Below are 21,552 nucleotides of genomic sequence, written 5' to 3' on the forward strand. Positions count from 1 at the left end.
TTGTGCATTCACAATGCGATCGAAACCCAGACACATACATAATGCCATGCAATCCCACAGAGTGTATATATGTATGTGTGTGTGTTTGATTGAAGTGCTTTTATGTCTTATCAAATAATCTATGTTCTACACCATTTATGATTTTTCACTAATACACTTCTATATACCTACCTTTATTTACAATTAATATTCATATATGTATGTATGTAAATTATTTAAATATAAAATAAGTTAATAATATGCGCCTTACCTGAAGCTGATAGCATGGCTTCTAATCGCCCATATAATTTATGGTAACTGGTCTCCGATATAGGGTCAAAGGTCCAATGATCTTATTCATATGGAAATTCATGACGGAAAGAGATGGAACCGTTTTGTTTGGACTCGAAAAAACTTGTCCCGATTGGGTTTAAATGCTATGTCTTTCTACCAATAATTTATATAATCTAATCTCTTAAATATGATATACGATTTCATATATTTGAAAAACTTTCGAAATCTCTGCGGTTTCTTGTAAGAATTATTAGAAATCGCATAAACATTTTCTTCTCTTTGAAAATATCATAAACATTATTAGTAAAAGGAACATTTCAATTAATGTTATAAGTAAAAGGAATATTTCAATTAAAACTTGGTTATTTCTACGGCTATTTTAAGTACTATAATAAGTAAAAGAATATTTCATTTAAAATTTCCATAAAACCACTCAAATTGTTATAAAAAACTGGTTAAATCGCTTATAATTCGGCTTGGTCCCTTTGGCTCATTCAAAAATCTCTTTGAATTATGTTTAAGTAATTACGTTTAGGTAATCTATATTTCCACATCTCTTGAAAAATCGTTTGGAAAAAAATCAAATGCACAAAAATTACTTTATATGGTCGGAGATGCTTCATTCTATGCGTTGCACACTTCTCACTAAAACTCATATACCCTTTTTGCAAGGGCATAAAAATCGATAACAAGAAAAAATGAACTCTAATTTTCAATTGAAAATAAAAGTAGGCCTTGTGTTTCTTCTGTCATTTTCATTTTCAATACCCCAGATCCGATTCGGATTCATTTCAGTAGCAAAGCAGCAGAGCAAGTAACAACATCAATAAGACACTAAACAAAATTAAGGTAAGTAAAAAAAACCCAAAAAACAAAAATAAAAATATCATAGAATAGAAAGGGTATGCCTTAGGTTATTTAAATTGGGAAGGCGACACACACACACACCCTCTCACAACTTGCAACAGGATGGATGTTACTGTAATCCTTTTTCCAACTTTTTTCTTTTTCTCTTCTAGGGTACAACGTCTCGTCTTATCGGAGAGACTTCTTTGAACGTCTATTTTGTAACGTTATGGTCGGGCATGGGGAGTGAATTTTTCGTGGAAACGTTTACCCCCTTTCGCCGATGAGAAAGTCGCCGTAATTTGCGTTCATTTGAAGTCGATCCGGTAAGGCATCACATGGAACATATTTTTCGCACCACACAATCCATTGTGACTTCATTGGCTTCATTCTCCGTCGTAATATCAGCATTCTGCAGTTCCAGGAGCTTGAGAATTAACTGCAAACACTCCTCGACCTTTGGCCACGTAACTCTGGCCGGTGTTAGGTGTAGGAAGTTTATAAGACTGACGGCCTGATACGGCTCCATGGCACATACGTTGCGCCCCACCCACTCCACTGTATCTTCGTTGGCCGCTGCAATGTATAGCCGCCCATTGTACTCAGTTACCGGAGTCACCTCATTAAAATTTAAACAGCGAACTTTCCTGAAATCAAAAAAAAATCCCAAAGAACTTTTCCAACAGATCGCAAAAGTTTTTATCACATTCTGAGGAAGAAACGATCACAACAAAGAGCCTGTTCTCTGGGAGTATGTTTACGTAAGGGGGCCGCTGTCCATTTATATCATTCGGTTCCATTTCCATTTCCAATTTCACCGAGCGTGGTCTGGATTTAAAGTCGCAGCCTCCCTTGCCGCATGCCTCCTGCATACATCCATACGAGGAGCTTTGCAAACTCTTCTCACTGGACTCGAGAACCTTTTTGAGAACCTATTTTCGTACCTTTGGCCTTTTCTTTTAACCCCGCGTTTGCAATCAAATGTGGATGGCTGTAAGTATTCGCTACTAGATCCTGAGGAGAGCTCAATGCCAGAGAGCTGGCTACCATCCGATGACTAACTCAATGCTAGAGTTCGATGAACTCTGACTATCAACCAGGACCATAATCATAATCAGACCATAATCAGACCCACAAAAAAGGACGACAACGGAGCAACTTCTGTCATGAGATCTGACTCGGCCAACGTTACACCTGAGGCAGAAATCTCCAATGTTTCCGGCTGAATTTTGGGCAGATATTCAAGCTCTGTCTTAAGGTCATATATGGTAGCTGAGATCGATAGTTTGATGACCAATTGATGGAAAAGAACACTTGGTCACAATTATGAAAAGTAACATCCTCATGTCTACTAACCAATTGAACAGTTAACATATTATCCCGTACCTTTTTCCTTTTTAGATTTTCAGAAGTATAGCAAATTTCTTTTTATTTTTGATGTTCACTGTATGAGTTCACGAAGTAGAATGATTGAAGTACTGTACTCTCTGAACGGGTCGAATTTTACAAACATCCCAGGACTTCTTGGACTTCAAAAATTTGTGATTTGCTTGTCTAGCTGAAAATACTATAATTACAACATTGTGTAATTAAAACATCGTTTGTCCGTTTCTCATTAAAATAACCGGTAGAAATCGTAACCGTTTTTTATCATTTCAAAATATAAATTCTAAAAAAATAGTGATTGGTATGTTGATTGCTATACTCTTTTCTTCACTTTAAATAATACATGTATATATGTCTATAGCAGAGCTAACTCAAAGCCATTTTTGATATTCACTTCTGCGACGAATGAAGAAACCGATATAGGAGAACGGAGTATTTTCCTAACAAATAACGTTTTCATCGTGATATCGTCAAAATTGTATCAGTCTGTCTCGTTGCCAAAACTGTCTCTAATATGGAACACGCACCTCGTCGCAATCTTTTTTGAATTTTCCCGCACCTATTTCCAAAAGAAAAACCTATTCTAACGAACGGACAGACGGACGGACGGGCAGACATGGCTATATGAACTCGTCGTGCTGATCGAGAATATATATACTTTATATGGTCGGAGATGCTTCCGCATAGAAGGAAGCACACACCATTTTGCACACTTCTGACCAAAATTAATATACCCTTTTTGCAAGGGTATAAAAATTACATTCACACTCATTAAATTCTTAGTTCTCACATAATTTTTTAAATAAATATAAGTATTACATTTTAATGAAAAACGTTGAGAATAAAAAAAAACAAAACATGTTCAAATTGTACAAAGTAAAAGTTAGTATCGATTATTATATGTACTTTATTTTTTAGGGTTTTCAACAAATTTAAGTTCATGTCATTTTTATTGAAGCTAACCTGCTTATGGGTGACTCAAAGTCGTGATCAAAACTTTTGTCCTGGTGGATTTTTACACTAAATCAATCAGTAACTCCAAAAAACACAAGTTTTTATAAAGTTTTAAAGATATAGACGCAAGGAACTCAAAATTTTCCCAGTTATAGTTTATTGAGAAAACACCAAAATAAGGTAAAAGAAAGAATACGTTTATCTACTTTCTAAGGTAGTAAAAAAAAAACAACGTAAACAAAGACAAGCTATTTTTATTTTGTAAAAAAGTGTTTTTAAATGCTTAAAAGCTTTCTTTTTGTGTATTTTGTTTTTGCATTTTTTACAAAACGATTTTATTAGTTTTATGGTAAAATATTTGCGAAACGTTCAGAAACTTTGTCACGTTCCAAACACTGATCTTTTGTTAATAAAGAATGCACAGATTAGTTTATCTTTTATGAACTGTGTTTTTTTACATTTCAGTGGAAAATGATAATTGAAATATAAACTAAAAATAAACTTAACAAAAAATTTTTAAACTTTTAACTTTTTAATAGACATCGAAGCATATTCTGAAATATAAATGTTTCTTTATTACTTTTCTTCAGTTTGGGATAATCAACTTTTTAAGTTTGAAATAAACATTGCTTAAGGGGTTTTCCGCTTTTTTTCCTTTTTTATTAAAATTATCGACAATAGGTCTTAAGAAATGTATTTATTTCGAATTTTATGATGTAAAATATACAATATTCAGTAGAATGTACTCTATTATTGAATACAGTAAATAATTGTATTTGGAATAAGCGAGTACAACTTATTGACTGTTGTACAATACCTTTTACGATTTTATATATTATAAGTAGCATTTTACTAAAAATCAAAATAGAGACGTATTTCATAGAGTAGCTTCATAAAATTGCTATACAGATAATAAATAAATAAACCAGAACTTTGCAAGTTTTTCTGTTATTTTTTCCTGACCCACAGACTGGAAAGCGAAAAAACATTTTATCAGAAATTTCGAGCTTCTGTAAAAGAATGGCCTGCAAATTCAAGCTGGAGCGCTGCGACTTATTTATCATATTGTTTTAGTTTATCTATATATAGCATAGTCATCCGATTTCGATAAAAATTTCTGAAATAAGAGATGGCTATATGCTTAGATTAATAACTTACTTTGGTGATAAATGCATACTGATAGTTTCTATATATGATATGACTCAATTTCTGCTGTAGGTGGAGTGGCAGCTAGCTCTAGACTAGAAGAAGAGTGCGTTGATTCATTACAAGGCTATTTTAATTCATTTGACCGTGCTAATCAAGAAGATATACATATGTAAATAGTTTAAGAGGATGTTCCTTCCATGCATTGCACACCCTTGGTTGAAGGATCAAATAGGGATTTTCAAGAGTATAAAAATAAAACAGAAATAATAACAGCTAATACAGTATTATACCTAAGTAGTAGACAAAAAATTATTTTTTATAAAATTGTTACAGTGACGCCATCTATTGGCGATTATTAATCAAAAAAGCTTTCCGAAAAAAGCTCAAATTAGTTCAAAAACCAAACACTTGGCTTATCTCTCCGTCCCCTTCTTCTGTTTAGCCTTTATTACTTATACGACCCATTGACTTGGTAATATAAATGAATGTTTAAATTATTAAACATAGTAATTTTCAACATATTTTGGTTATAACTGTTTGTAATATACAATTTACAAAAAAGTTGAAGCCACTTAGCCGGCACCTGTAATCCGCATCAATTTAATGTTTTCAACAGTTTATCCATGGCCCAAAAAACCAAGCAAAATGTCAGACAATATGACCAAAGGGTGGAAGAGGAATTGCTGCTGCTGCTGCACAATGTTCATGCTGTGCAAACTTCACTTTCGCCACACGATGGCAACTGCAACACTTGACTTTGCTGTTGTGCGCCGCACCTGGAGACCGCTGGCTGTGTCAACTCAGGCAATGCCAAAAAGGGAATGGATTGGGTGAATGTTCAAGAGCGGGAGCAGGAGCGGTAAGACGGATTGTGTGTGTTGGCGGCTAGAGAAACACGGTTACGGCTACACGGGTGCCTGGCTATTAACACGCTGCACGGCACACGCAGCAAAAACAAAGCGCATACTTTGACGTCTGCCCTCCTAATGACGACCACGAGAATAACGACAACGAGACGATGAGAATGAGAATGAAGATGAGGATGAGGATGAGGTTGACGACGATGAGGCACCAAGTAACACTGGTCCTTTGCGGTGGCAAATTCAACTCCCCAAAAGGGGCACGACTTTATTCATGTTCAGATGGCATTAGTCGCTTGCCCTGCCTGACATTCCTTTATTTCTCTTTTTTTTTTGTTCTCTACAACTTTTATTTTATTTCAATTTTTTTATGCTTTATTTGTGTGTGTGTGTATTTAAATGGGTGTATGTGTATGTGTGTCTCTTTACCCATTGTGCCAACATTTGCCAGGAGTAAAAAGAGAGTCTAGGGATGTAGCAGCAGGCAGGAGGCGGTATGCGAAGTTGCAGGTGAAAACCCCAAAGTGCCCTAGGACAGTGCGAAGTGCTGAGTCAAGTGTCAACTGCAAATGACATTTGCATTTCGCTGGCAGTTGGCACGTGGAATAGGGAGGGGTAAGTGGAGGGGGGGGATCGCTACGTTTTGTATGTGCGTCCATTCGTCTGTTGGTCCGATGGTCCGTTGGTTTGGTGGTGGCAACGCGTCAACTACTACTGACATTTGTTTTAGTTTTTCTTCCGCTTTGCGCAAGCCATTTGGCAGTTCGTTGTGTTTCCTTCTGCTGCAATAAGGGGCACAAAATAAAAAAAAAAATAAAAAACTAGAAAAAGAAAACGAAAATAGAAATAAAAAAGAAGAGGAGAGAACCAAAGTGAAATATGCAACAAAAGCGTTGCGAAAAATGGCGCTGTGGAAATTTAAACTGTCATGGGGTCTGCTAATACGTTGGTGTTTAGCAAGTTAGTCAGCAGGCAAGGCAAGGTGGGTAGGACGACAGCAGGCGGCAAAAGAGCAAGTGAGGGGGTATGGGGCGACGACGACAGCAGGCAGCAAAAGAGAATGAAGCATGACTGCGGTGATTTTAGTTGAGAAAAGAACAAATAGAAAATTCAGCTAGTCTAGGTACATGAAAGTTGAACAAAAAAAAAACCGAAACTAAAACAATTTCTGTAGACTTTAATTTGATAACCTTTTCATTTGACTTAAATTTTGAAATAAAGGAATTTAAAAAAGAAACAAGAATTTCAAACAAGTATAAGTTATCACGTGAAGGATAATTTATGCAAACATTTCACTAAAATTTGAAAATTTATTTATATGAGATTTTATTTCTAAGCAACTCGGTCTTTCATAAGAGTAATGTCTTTTATTCAATGGAAATCTATGTATCTACACATCACAAGAAGGTATCTCTATTTCTCTAAGTCTTTGTTTCTAATTTCCTTCACAGTCGCCAGGCTAATTTTGTTTAAATTAAGAATCTCTCGAAGAAGAAAGTTTCTTGATTTTCACAATTAACACTCTCTCTTTCTCTATTTCTGTGACTGTCTTTTACCTTTTCTAGGTTATCGCAAGGCAATAGAGAAGAAAAAGTTTTATAAACACTTTCCCATTTGTTTTCAGAATTAATTTTATGACTAATAAATTGCTGAAGCATTCTTAATTTGTTAACATTTAAAGTAGTTAACAGTTAAAGTTATTTGATTCTAATTTTTCTTGTGGATACGAGAATGGTATTAATCTTTCATGCCGAGAAGTAGGCAACACATTTGGGTCAATTTAACAACATTTTGTGATCTACTTTTTTCGCTGAAGTTTATCTGAATATTTGATATATCTAGCATATACTTGCATTAATTATTAACCAGAGGGCCGGGGCGACCGCGTCAGTTTGTATACCCTTGCAACTTTTATGGTAACTCTTTCCTTACCTAAAGCCATCAAAGTGGAAAAACGTTTAAGCTAAAAAGGCTAACATTTGCGAAAGAACGGCCTACAATCTTAGTATAGGAAATAACGAAGATATTGATCAAAGTCACTGTTTTCCACCGATCGTTCCTATGGGAGCTATATGATATAGTAACCCGATCTTTATCAAATTCAGCACAGTCATTAACAGATATATTAAACTAACAAATGTTTAATTTAAAAGCAATCGCGTCAAAAGTAACGAAGTTATTGACAAAAGTCACTGTTTTCGAAAGATCGTTTCTATGGGAGCTATATGATATAGTCACCCGATGTTGATCAAATTTGGCACAGTCGTTTATATGTGTAATTAATTCACCAATATGAAATTTCATGACAATAGCTCAGAAAATAACAAAGTTATTGAGAAAAGTCACAGTTCGTGACTTTGCCATTTGTATGGGAGCTATATGATATAGTGATCCGATCCGGCTGAATCCGAGATATACAACGCCTGCAGTATATACAAGCCTACATGCGAAATTTCAGCTCTGTAGCTTTTACGGTCTAGGAGGAGTTTGCGTTGATCCAGACGGACGGACAGACGGACGGACGGACGGACGGACGGACGGACGGACGGACGGACGGACGGACGGACGGACGGACGGACGGACGGACGGACGGACATGGCTATTTGAACTCGTCTCGTCGTGCTGATCAAGAATATATATACTTTATATGGTCGGAAATGCTTCCTTCTATGCGTTGCACACTTCTGACCAAAATTAATATACCCTTTTTGCAAGGGTATAAAAAGATGAATCAGTAAATTGTTTAAAACTTTTGTTTTTCTTCTCTTTTTTATTTTTGTCCGTTATTAAAAACTCACTATAGTTTGATGAGAAAAATTATAGGATAAATTAGTTAATTTCCATAAAAGCAGCCTTTAAGCTCAATATTTTGATTAAATATTCTTAGTTTTTAACCCAAAAACGAAATTTAGTTACTCTGGCTAAAATTAGTTTTAGTTGGATAAACTAATTCACAATGATAATTCGATAACATTTTTCTTAGATTTTGCACAAAGATACATACATGGGTTTGTATGGACATTTGTATTGGTAATTGGATTTTCATACTAAGAAATTGTTTGAGCCAAGTTTAGCAGACTGTTTTAGCACTGATAAACGTTTTAGTCAAAAATGAATTGATTAGCTTTGTTCTTGTTAGCTTGAGTGAAATGCAATTGCATCGGAAATAGACAATATGCAAATTAGTTAAACCCAAATGCACTAAGTGAAAATTTCAAATGTTAAATTGTGGATATAAACTACATTACCACTCTCTCCTGTCCAACCCTCTTCCCTCTTCTTTCCCTAATCCTGCAGTGCTTAAACTGTGGAGGCAAAGCAGTGGCAATTTTAGTTGCCTTGGCAGCAGAACCATTCAAATTGCCAACGATTTATCTATGTATCCCTATATATGTGCATCCGTATGTGTCTCTCTCTTTCTCTCTCTTTCTTTCTCTTTTCAATGAAGAGCGCTTAGGTGAGGCAAAAAGTGAGGATGCGTATCAAATGAGTGACCAATTTGATAAATCAGTAAATATATTACTAAAGACTAAAATGCTTGTTTTTATCGCTACTGCAAAGCTGAAATGGCAAACAGCTGAAACAAAAAGTTTTAGTATAGAAGAGCATTTTAAGGGTAAGATTACAACATTGATAAGCTCGAGTACGAGGTTTTTAGCTTTACATAAATGTACTAACAAGGAAAGTACCCAAAGGTGATAAGCGCCGATCTTGATAAGCGAAACACAAATAGAAAGAGCTTGCTGAGCTTATTTTGCATCTCAAATATCTCGAGTGAATAAGTCTAAAGTTTAACACCTTTCATATTTAACATTAAGTTATACATAATTACACCATTAATACTATGTATTAAAGAGGCTTAGCATAATTAGCCATGCCAAATGCTGCTGACAAATTTAACATTCATACAGTCCTGTTTCCATTTCTGATTTCAAATGTTATCTAAATCAGATTTGAGTCCTGTTTGCCTTTGAGTCAGTGGAATGAAAAGTAGATGCAAATATATCTCATATTTCATATTTCTATTAATCTGTACTATGTTCAGAACAGCTCTAAGGATTGGTCTATTATTTCGTTCTCACCATTAATGTACAAGAAAATTCTTGGCAATAAAAAAAAAATTGAATTTTAAACAAAGTTATGACAGCAGTGGAAATGAAACTGACCTGTTCTCGTTTCCGAAAGATTTTAATCGAAATGCTTGTGCTACTTTTTATGGTTAACAATAAGCGACAAATGAACGTTTGACGTTGTGTAAAAACAAAATTTATTTGGCAGGACTCGTATCAAATTAGTTAAAAAACCATTCACAAATTAAATCTAAGTTATTTTTGTCAGGATATGCACTGAAAAAGAAATTTATTCTAAACAATTATAAAGTTCGGCAACCCTGTAAGCTGATTGAATAGGCTAAATAAAAACTCTTTATTAACTCTTAAAGCTGATTAAAATTGTGAATTTTGTGTAATTTTTTTTTTTATTCTAAATTTGTTTTGGTAATGCAACTAAATTTTTAAAGCAATTTATGTAACTAAAGTGAAACATAGTACACTAAAGCTTTATTAAATTAAGTTTTCTGGTTTCCGGCAAAATAAATAAATGAGTACTGAAATTCCCAAAGAAACAATTTTCTAGACATTTCCTTGATGTCGAAACAATTTGTTTCCAGCATATAAAGAATTCCAAAAAAAAAAAAAAAAATCGTCAGAAACCAAAAATTGTTGTTACTCGTGTCTGCACTTAAATATTTACAGCAGCATTTGCTAGAAATTGTGCCTATAAGGCTCTCCTCTTATCTTAGGTTAGTGTTAATAATTTTTCACTTTGTTTTTTTGTTTTTTGTCTTGCAACCAATTATGCTGATGGAAACTTCCTAAGTAGTCCCTAGAAACTATCCTTTTTTTTGCTCCGTTTTGTTTAGGGAATTTTATACACGTGCTCTTGGATATTCCCTAAAGAACAAGGAATTTCCTTGTGAAGGCTCCTTGAGAGAATTTCGACTGCGTGGTCGGCATTGAAGGTGTCCAAACGCTTTATTATTTTGTTATTATTAAGTTATCAATTTCGTGCACCTATTTGTATGAATCAGATAAACAATAACTTATTAAATATGAAAAGACAACTATTATCTTTTGGCAGGGCAAAAGTTGTTTCGCCTGGCGTATGAGCAATTCGTTTGACAAATCGTTAAAGCACTAATAATATTGCAACCTTTTGATTGTTTTACTTGCATGGCTTTATTAAAGTTTAAAAGTTCTCGTGTGCCAGCCACTTGTCGTATACGTAATTTGTGTCTTTATGATCTTAAATTGGCGGCAACGGCGGCACCGTTGACGGCTGGCATTTAAAAATAACTACAACAAATGGCGTTTGAAACTATTTCAGACTTTCAATTGCCGGCAGCTATATAAGCTGCTACTGCTGCCACCGTCAATGTTGCCGCATTGACTTCCATTGCCATTGGTTTTGGTTATATTTATCGCTGAGAGAACATTTCGATCTGCTCTTCTAAGGGCTGTCAGAAATGAAAACGAAACAAACAAGAACAGACAGCTCAGACCCGGCTCCATCGTCGCCGACAACGACCAGCCAAAACCATACTCAGCTTCAGACCAACACCCCTTCATCCCCACACCCTGAGCCGTCCGTCGCCTCTCACGCCCATACAATAAAATCGAAACTTTTGCATTGTACATGAAAATTGCCATTGCCTTTGCCAATGATGGCAATGTTGTTGCCGTTTCGGGCGTTATGCAAAAGAAAAACTTTTTCGCATAGCGCATAAAATTTTATTTGTTGCTACTTTTGGGCTTGCGCTTGATTTGGTGCTCGCTGCTTTAACAATAACCCACCAACACACCCATCCACACATTCAACCCATTCAACTAACCAACCTTGTGTACATATATACATAACACTCCAAAACTCTGTCCCTTTCAGGCGCCTATCACTACAGATATTTGGCATATTTTGTGCACATCAATATCTAGCGTACTAGTGGGGTAACACGTCCGTCCGACCGCCGCTCTGTTCGGCCCGCACCTCGCAGTTCCTCAACTCGCATTCCGGTCCCATCCAAAAGTTACCAAGGACCCCGTGGGCGTATTGGATGTGCGTTTTGCGGTACGTTAAAATCAGCTGTGCCCTTGCCTTTGCGCTTATTTCATTCTTCAACTATCTGAGTTTTTGGTTTGCGGCATTTAAGCAAATATTTTTCAAATGCAGTCAACATATTTCGCTACATCTAGTTTCTGGCAGCCTTTCTTGCAATTATGATAAGTACTTAGTGTTCTTATACAACGTGTGTGTGTGTGTGTGTGGGCGTGGCATACGTACTCACATATAAAATGCATGTTCGTGACTTTGGTTAAGCTAGCTGATAAGTTTTTCTAATGACTTTACCAAACATTTTTCCATGTACATAATTGTCTGAGAAGAAGTAAACGACTTAGCAAGAGAGAGAGAGAGAGAGAGAGAGAGTGAGTGAGCAAAAACGAGTGCTAGGAAAGGAAAACTTTTGGAACTTTTCTTGAAAATTATTTTAAAAAAAAACTTCTACGAAAATGAAATATTATAAGAATTAAACTTTTACTGCAACAGTTGCAATCCACAAGTAAATGAATCCTAACAGAGTAGGGGAAAGTGGGAACAGTTTTTCGGTCCACAATGTACTGAGGATTGGTATTTTACAGAGTTCCACAACAGAATTCACTGTTAAGGGGCAGAGTTCAAGCAGCTCTGCAACAGAGACCTGGAGTTAGTTTAAGGGGTGGAAATGCTAATTTTGCCTTTAATATAAACTTACAGTTGGGTTATTTTTGTCAATAAGACTGCATAGAAAATTCATTTACAGCTTCCATATAATGTTAGTATAGCTATTGCCAAGGGGATGGGAACTCTAGCAGCTCTGTTGTTTTGGGGTAGGAACATTAAGTAGAAACAGAGCTATGCATGCTAATGGCAAATTGATAACAGAATTTATGGTAAGGGATGAAAATGTTATGCCACATAAGCAAGAATTTCTTAGAATTGCAAATTAAATATTTAAGGGGTGCAAACTGTTAGCATTTCCTACTATATATGCCACTGTTAAGAATAACAGAAATTATGGCAAGCGATGAAAATGTTATACTACATAAGTAACTCTATGCTATAACTGCTTCGTCCTTAGAATAGGCAATGCCAGGTAGCAGATTAAAAGTTAAAGGGGGGAAATGCTAACAGAATTTATGGTAAGGGGTAAAAATGTTATGCACGCTATAAATTAACCTACACAGCTCTATGTATGTTATAGAGTCTGCTGATGCAGAGAGCAGATTTACTTCATAAGGGGCTGAAATTGTTATTGAAACTTGCAGGTTTCATTTTATGTTAGCGTAGCTACAGATTCACTCGCAAGAGTGTAGAAACAGCTAACACATTTAGCTAACAGAGTCTGCTAATGCTCCTGCCATTGATTGATAACAGATTCATTGCATTGCCGTAAGATTAACCAACAGCTTCTGTTGTTCTGTTCTGTGTTTTTGTAGTAATTCAATGGCAAGTGGACAATGTTATATTTGACTACCGAATAACCAAAAATAACCTTGCAGCATAAAGTTAAATTGCCTATGGGGCTTTAATACTGTAATGTTGTTACACAACTGAGATGGCCTTAACATTTGCAACGAATTTAGAATCATAGACTTTAGCATTATGATTTACATAGAAATAACTTGTTAGTTTTATCAAATTAATATTCAAACTTTTTGCCAAATCTCATAGGCTTTTCGAACAAATGGCTGGCTAAATCATTGTAGGATTATGTTTACGTCAAATTTGACTTTAATCAGTTTAATATGTCAAAACTCTCTCTAAACGTTGATTATTTCTATAATATATAGAATAATTTTAAACTAATCGATTGCTTTTTACCAATTAATTTTGTGGTTGTTCTGTTAGAATCATTTGTGTAAATTATTGACACTAAAACAATATTAAAAACTATTTTAAAAGAAGAAGCTGTATGTATTACGAGAACCATTTCCAATTGTTTAAAATGCAAATCTAATAAAATGTGTTATTAATAGTGTTAATAGTGTTATTTTTTTTATAATCAAAGTAGAAAGTAGTAGTAAAAGTAGAAAATCTTTAATTAAAATCAAATTTGTTGCTTTTCATCGGTAGAAAATATATTTATACTAATACGTTTCTAAGAGTCGTAGGTTTTTGAATATTTAAAAATATAATTTTTATGTGATTTTCTGAAGAATTCCTAAAAAGTAGGAGTCTATCTTATAGTATGATAACTATAGTAGATAATAAGTTCTAAAAATTCTACAGAGAGATCTGAGAAATTGAGAGAAATTTAGTACTTACTAAGCAAAAGCGGGGAATTTCTATAATGCAAAAAATGTTTGTGTGTGGAATCTGTTTTCAGTTTTCTGTTATTGTCATTGTGGAAATGTTAAGTTTTCTGTTAGAATTTATTACTTTGTTGGTTAATTGAATTTGATTTTCAATTAGTGTTCGATTTGATAATAATTCAAATGAATTGCTTAAGTGAATTTAACATAAAATAGAGTAAATATTCAAGTGATTTATTGTCCTTGTTGTGCAGAGAGACACAAGGAGAGGGAGAGAGATGCAAGGCAAAGATTCGTAAGTGCGACCGACCGACTTACCGACCGACCGACCGACCGAATGACTTTCAATGGCCCAATGGCCCAACTACTCTTGTGCAATTTAAAGTCTCTGTCTGGTCAATTTCACAGAAAATGTAGTTCAAACCGAGGCGACAACGTTCCACAGTTGAAGCTCAATGTGGGTATGTGGATAGCCTATGTGGCTATGTAGGGAGACGAAGGGTCAGTGGGAAAATGGTTGCCATTTCGATAATTAAATGTATGCATGTCTCTCTCTCTCTCTCTCACTCACTCTCTCTCCCTTTCTTTCTCTCATTCTCTGTATGTGTGTGTGTGTATCTGTATGTGCCATTAGTGGTAAAATGTTGTACATTTTTACAGTGTGCTGGAATTATGCAAATTGAACCGCAGAAACGCTTTTAAAATGTTTTAAGTGCATTTGCATGAATATTTTGGCGGCGTACACCACACACACACACACATACAGATACAAACAAATAGACACACATCTATAGTCAGTTGGCTGCAATGTGTGTCAACCAATTTTAGGAAAATTGAAATTGTAAGCGAGTCGACCTTCTTGCTGTTGGTGCGACCTCATTTTTTGTTTTTACCCCCATTCCCCACTATTTCTACTCATTTGCTTGATGAACCACCGGAATCTCCTCACATTTATTCATTTTACTCACTCCTCAATCAATTTTTGCTTTTCTCTTTTGTGCAATTGCTTTTTTGCATATTGAATTGAAGAAACCATAACAAAAACCAAAAATCGACAAGTAATCATGATGAGAATAAATATGTAACTCATATTGTTATGCCACAGACTGGTCGACTTCTCTCTATATATCTCTAACAATCTCCATTTCTCACTCTCGCTCTATCTCTGTCTATCTGTCTGTCTGTTTGACTGTCTCTGTCTCACACGTATTCATAGCTTCATATTCTTGGCCATGGTCAACTAATTGAAGTGCAGTGAAGCAGAACCGTTTGCCAATCTCTGTGATAAGCCATGCAGAATCGTGCTGCGAGGCGTAAATTAAAAATATAAGTAAAATCCCATAGAATGGTAACTGGATGGTTAGGGAAGGGGGGTTCGGCATCTTTGCCGATATATATCTATATATATATATATATATATATATGTATTTATATGTGTGTGTATTGTATTGTATGTAGTAAGTATGTAAGTAAGCCAAATGCGCTTGAGTTGATTAAATTCAGTATCAATCACAAGTTTATGGCCTCAAAAGTCGGCAAAGATTTTGATGGATTTTCGAGGGAGAAATTGTCAAGTTGGGCCCCGAAGGCAACGGTAAAGGCAATGGCAATGGCAAAAGGCGACTGACTGCAAATCTAAAAGGAAATTGTCGCCCCTGTTTCGACTGGCAGCCAGGCTTGATTGCTTTGGCCACGTTTATATCTTTATATTATCGATGAGGTCCTTTTTTCCTAAGTATTTGTGCAGCTTCTTCGATTTGGCTTCGGTCAGTGCAGGACGGAAACGGAAGCAAGTCTGCAATGACAACGGCAACGGCAACGAGGATATCGACGACGACGACGACGACAACGACAATGACAGCAGCAACATCGAATACTGAAGATGCTGGCAATGGCAGACGCCGCTCAATTTGGTAATGAAGTCTTGTCCTAGTCTTCAGTTCCTTCTCCTGTAGCTGCCACTGCTTCTGGCATAGCTTCATTATGTTTTCTTTTGGCGCTGCTATAACAGGAAAATCATTAGGCCACGCCGATTTGGCCCCGCTGATTGCTGAAGCCAGTAATTCTAGTGGAATGCTGTTGCTGCCCTTGCTTGTCCTTACTTCCTTCTCCTCCTTACACTCTATTGCTCACTCCTTGCTCTTGCTACTGTTGCTGTTGCTGCATCCTTCCATCTGCAATTAATTAAATTTTTGCCCCGTTTGTTGTGTTGTCTGTCGCTCGTGGCTTACAGCAACTCCTGGCTACAGCAATGCGTGTGGCTTTAATAAATTTACAAAATTCATTAAACGTTTTTGTGCAGCAGCAGTAGCAGAAGCGACGACGACAACGGCAACAGCAACGGCGGCTTCATGTGGGTAGGATGCTCGGATTGGTAGGATTGTTGGGACTTGAGGGTTACGGGTTACGGGTTATAACTGTTCGAGGGTCGGTCTGCTTTTGGTCTGACTTGGCCTGGGCCAAGCTGGTCCTGCTCTTGGGTCTTGGTTGTCCTCTGTGGCTTGGCCTTTTGCCTATGTTGTTGGGGCGTGGCTCGTTTGTGCGAATTAAAAGTGAATTCCGACCCTATGCTTCGGTTCTTCGTTCTGGCTAAAGTAATATAAAGCCCATTTATTTGGCCATGCTAAAGGAATTTAATTTCAAACTTGTTGCCAAAAACTAAAATTGACTCAATTTTCAGGACAAAAACAATTATTCTAATTAAGTTTTTGTTGTACTAAATAAACTGAACCATTTTGTATTTAATATTTAAGAATCCACAAATACATATATATGGGACTGCTTGCATTTGTCATATAATGATTTATTTGTCGCATTCAATGCATATATTTACATATTTATGTATTTGTTTACCGCAAAATTAGCTCTTCAATTTCCGAGACACAATTATTTTGATTAAATACTATTTGTAATATAAATATTAAGAAAGTTGTTGCACAACTTGAAATGTAAATGCAAATTATACATATTTGAAACAGTGTAATGATAATGTTTGTTTTTGAGATTCATTTTTAAATTCATTTCAAGCGAATTCATTGCTGTTTGAAATTATTTAACTATATCACACAACCAAAGTAAACACTTTGCAGATATTATTAATTAATATATTTAAATCTTAAACACACTAAAGGTTTCTTTGTCGTTAAATGAAATGTAATAGTTTATTGCGATACATTATTTATCTTTGATATTTGTATATGTAAGCCAATAAGTGTCAATATTCAAGGTATAAAACTTTTAAGGTGAGGGTCTTTTAACGTTTTCACACAGTGTACCAGCAAATTATTTTATTTTAAGAACCCTTTGCACGAAGCTTACTTTGTTTTAAAACTATCTGAATTAAACAACCATAGATCTGCTACCTGAATCCTCCAAAAAATACAGCAGAAAGACCAAGGAAACATTTTCGTCGAAATAATTTTAGAAGTATTTTGGAAGAAAAAAAATATGATTTAAAATCTAATATATATCAATTGGATCCTCAACTTGACAATGTATGAGGAACATTTTAACTCAAAGGTAGGGCGGATGTTTACTTTTTATTTATAGATTGTTGAAAACGATTTAAGTGATATTGCAAACTTCATGAAGGGATTTTAGGCCACCGACTTTAAATGAAACAGTGTTAAAATAAATTTAATTGTATTAAAAAGTCGCCAAAGTGCATGTAACAGGCAGAAGAAGGCTTTTCCAGCCCCATCAAGTATATATATTCTTTATAAGACTTAAGGGCCGAGTCCATCTAGTCATGTCCATCTATCCTTTTGTCCGTCTGCATGAACACATAGATATCGAAAACTAAAAAAGATAGAGACACCAAATTTTGTTTGAAGTCTCGTGTGTACATGAAGGTGCGGAGCCATTTTTTGAGCACTTAATTCAAAAATGTATGTTTAACAATAATTTTCAGTCTCATTGCATTGCATGAGGTAATAAATATATTTTGCAATTATTTTTAGAGAAAATGGGCGTGGCATCGCGGCTCCACGGTCAAAAAGCCGTATTTTGCCCAAAAAAGTATGCTAAGTATTTCATTCAACATAATACTTTTCGTACAACCGTTATTATACCATACACCATAGGGTGAAATGGTATATTAAAGTCGCCAAAATTCTGTATGTATAAAAATTTTACCACGCCCTTTTCCGCCCCCGTAATTTGAAAAACTTGATTATCTCCCGTATTTTTACCTTATGCAATCAAATTTGGCACACTTAAATTTGATACTAATATGTAGCAAAATACCAAATTTGATCAAAATCGGAAACAAAATTAAAAAACAGTCGAGTTATGCATATAAACGTTTTTCCATAAGGCCGGAGTTGGCCGTTGGCTGGTGGGGGCGCTAGGGTGCTCGTATGATTGAGTGAGCGAGATACTAAGATATGCTTGTAAAAAGCATGTGAAAATGCATTTGTTTAATAAAGTTGAAATATTTGCTTTCCTGGTGTTTAAGCAAGCAACTGCTTCTGTCGGTCGTGGAATTAGAGAAATGCTTTTTTCTAGGCTTAAAGCGAAAATCCAGGGATCTGAACATCCACTTTTATACGGAAAGTGTTTTTAAAATATGCGATTCTGTTGTTCTTCTTGGCGTGACGATTCGCCTTATATGTATAGCAACCAGGAACTGTGTAGTACTCCTTACCGCTTTCGGTAGCTAACCTCATTTTCTGATTCGTTCTCCTCTTTGTGTATGCACAAATGAGACATTAAAGTCGCACAAACGATTATTGTGTTGTTATTGGAGCTATTCCCTATTATTCAAAAGGTCGTTTGCATCTTCCATCTATAAAACTGAACTTAAAAACATTCGAATTGGTCCTAAATGTTTTGGTGCAAAAAAAAAAAAACGCCCACTATTTACTTATAATTTCACATCCAATACACCTGGAGCACTGTACACTACATGCGCCTGCAACCTATAAACATTAACTCCATATACTTAATTCCTAATTCGTTGTTTCCTGCTATATTAAAATCTCGTCCATATGCAGGAATTTGAGGTTATGTGCCAAAAAGTTAAATTGAAAAAAAGTGGTTATTTGTGGATATTGAGACTTTTATATTTTACAAAGAATCGAATAGTTAAAGTTTTAGACTAGACACTGGTAGGCATTTTTTTAAAACTCTTCCTAAAGTTGAGATTTCGTAACAAGTTTTGTCGTTGAGAGTCGCTCAGAATTAGCCAGATTTTAAGAAACACACCTAAATTTATAACAAAACAAATCTACTAACACATAGTACAAATCCGACTTTTTCAATTGCATCTTCAGTTTTATCCATAACATCTTTCTTTTAAAAGACCAAATGAAAGCAGTTTTGTTTTGTTCCCAACACTTGTTTTCGACAGCGTTATTCTCACCAGTGTTGAACAATTTTGAAAAACCTTGTATATGCAGAAATGTGATTTGATTTTTTATCTATAAATTGGCATCAAAATATTTGGGTTTCAAAAACTTGTAAAAATTGCCTTAATTGTTTAAAAAACGGCTCAGCGCCCCTACGTGGTGTGGTGTGAATGAAGATGAAGATCATTTAAATTTTTTGATACGCCCATTTAATCTAGCAATTTAAATAGTCATATTTCATATTATATTCTCAAAGACTACAAAAACATAAGCAACTAAGGCTTGGTATGTATGACTCGTGTAGAGTAAACGCACAGAATAAGTTGCTTAAAATTTAGACTTACTTAAAACATTCACAAATCAGGATTGTTTTTAATTTTAGCTACTGTCAACTGAAAAGTTCTCAAAAGTTCTGCGACATTTTACTTCCGGGGATACACTTTAGGGATTAAGGGAGAAGAAAAACCGTCTCGGTGGTGATAATAGGCCTTGAATGGCTAGTAGAGTAATTCAATTCTACATACATTTAAACTGACCATGATCATTTTTACCCTCTCAGAGACATTTTGAATGAATTTTTTTCAGATGCGTCGAATGTTGGATAATATTTATTCGTTTTTATAAAAATTTTAATTAAAATCTTTTATTCGCCGGCGAATTCAATTCAATTTTTTCATAGTTCTTATTATCAATTAGTGATTTAAAATTATGCCAAATCAAGAGACCCAAAAAATGCATACAAATTGGAAATTATCAATTGGAACCAAGTTAGATTGTGGGGTAACAAATTTGTTTGATAGTCTTGAGCTGCTTTAAAATTTTGGGCTTTGCATCAAAACTTAGGAAAAAAGGCTTAAGCTTAAGCGAGAAAATTTTCTGTAAACCATCTTAATATAATGATCAAATCAAAACTATAAATTAATACATTAAAACTGTTTATGTCTCAAATTTTTACCGTCACTGTAGACTTGCTGGGAATATTCACTGTAGTCAAATTTGGATCAAGACGTATGTATACGCTGCGTATGCCAGCTAAACTGATAAATTAAAGAATATTTACGAATTTTAAAGCCACTAAAACACGAAAATTAGTTAAAGTGGCAAGATTTGGGGCCATGACTACGCCAAAGGAGTCCAAAGGCTTTTCTAATCAGATTTAAAAATGTGTACTTTTATTTGGGTTCAGCTATTATATGCTGATTATATACTGTAAATTTGCTTGTAATCGAAATAACTATATTCAATTGGCATGAGAAACAATTGTGATTCTGCCACATATGTATGTATGTATGTATATTTGGAGGTCTTCTCATGCAGTAAGAAGCAACAAAAATATCCTTGACATTTTCATCTTGGCTATAATTCAATTAGGCAAGATATAAGAGACACCAAGTTGAGCAGTGTTGGCAAGACTGGAGCATGGACATGGCGGGGAGAGGGAGGGGGTATGTGATGGAGTAGTAGGAAGGGGAATTCTTCTGGCAGAAATGTAAACATCAATAAGCCCTCGTCGTATATCTGTTAGGCGGCTGCTTCATTTTGCCTTCATTTCCGTGTGCCTTATTCTGGTTGGAATTTTTTTTTTGTTCTCTTGTTTTGGTATGTCTGGCAAATAAATCACATGCACTTATTTATTTAATTAGACTAACTTCTTACAAACGCAACAATAGACATATATACACATATACACACATACATACTTAACACACACATGCTCACAAATTGACTGGCTGACATGCCACGAGATTGATTAGCTCAGCCGCAAGCTTTGCTTTTGCCATAGCCAATGCCTTTGCATGTGTGTGTGTGGTAAGTCTCCATGTTTGTGTGCAGATTGGTGTAAATTGTGCATGGAAATGTAACTTCTGCTCTCTTCTTTCTTGCTTTCTCTGCCTCTTTTATACTTTGATTCTTTCTCTCTCTCCTATAACTTGGGCTGCTGACATTATAAATTACCAACAAGAAGCAATAGCAACAGCAGCAGCACCCGCTAACCGCTGCACCCGTGCCCCTGCCCCTCCCCCTCCCACCCACCTGCTTGCCACAAGGCAAGAAAAAGAAAAGAAGGGAGAAAAAAAAAATATAACACAGAAGCAACTTGAACTCATTAATGTAAGTGATTTTTCTTGCGGGCGCTCGTTAGGTGGCACAGGCAGGGAATGATAGTCTTGGTGGCTAGAAGGGGGCAGGGGAGTGGGCGGTGATGCTTCGGGTGGTGGCAAGGAAATCATCTTTCAATTTCAATTGATTTTGCTTGTTGCCACTGCACGTTGATTGATTGCAGCGATTTCTTAGGGAAATTCTACCGAGTGAACATTCTTCTCTTCATCTCTCTAACATTTTGTAAGCTTTTCTATCTATGTGTTTTTCCAATTTCCTACCTACCCATTC

At 35.5% G+C, this 21,552-nt stretch overlaps 1 long non-coding RNA gene across 2 annotated transcripts; it reads left to right on the forward strand.

The window, feature by feature from the left end:
• The first annotated feature begins 1,053 nt into the window (after positions 1–1,053).
• On the forward strand, positions 1,054–2,759 carry LOC124460626. 2 transcript variants are annotated; one of them, XR_006954527.1, is made up of 4 exons: positions 1,054–1,122; positions 1,293–2,112; positions 2,192–2,452; positions 2,521–2,759. It is a non-coding gene; the product is annotated as an uncharacterized LOC124460626 (long non-coding RNA). The 2 variants fall into 2 exon arrangements; XR_006954526.1 differs by having other exon boundaries at positions 1,293–2,452.
• Positions 2,760–21,552: the final 18,793 nt, after the last annotated feature.

The sequence above is a fragment of the Drosophila willistoni genome, assembly GCF_018902025.1.
Source record: "Drosophila willistoni isolate 14030-0811.24 chromosome XR unlocalized genomic scaffold, UCI_dwil_1.1 Seg143, whole genome shotgun sequence".
Classification (NCBI taxonomy): domain Eukaryota; kingdom Metazoa; phylum Arthropoda; class Insecta; order Diptera; family Drosophilidae; genus Drosophila; species Drosophila willistoni.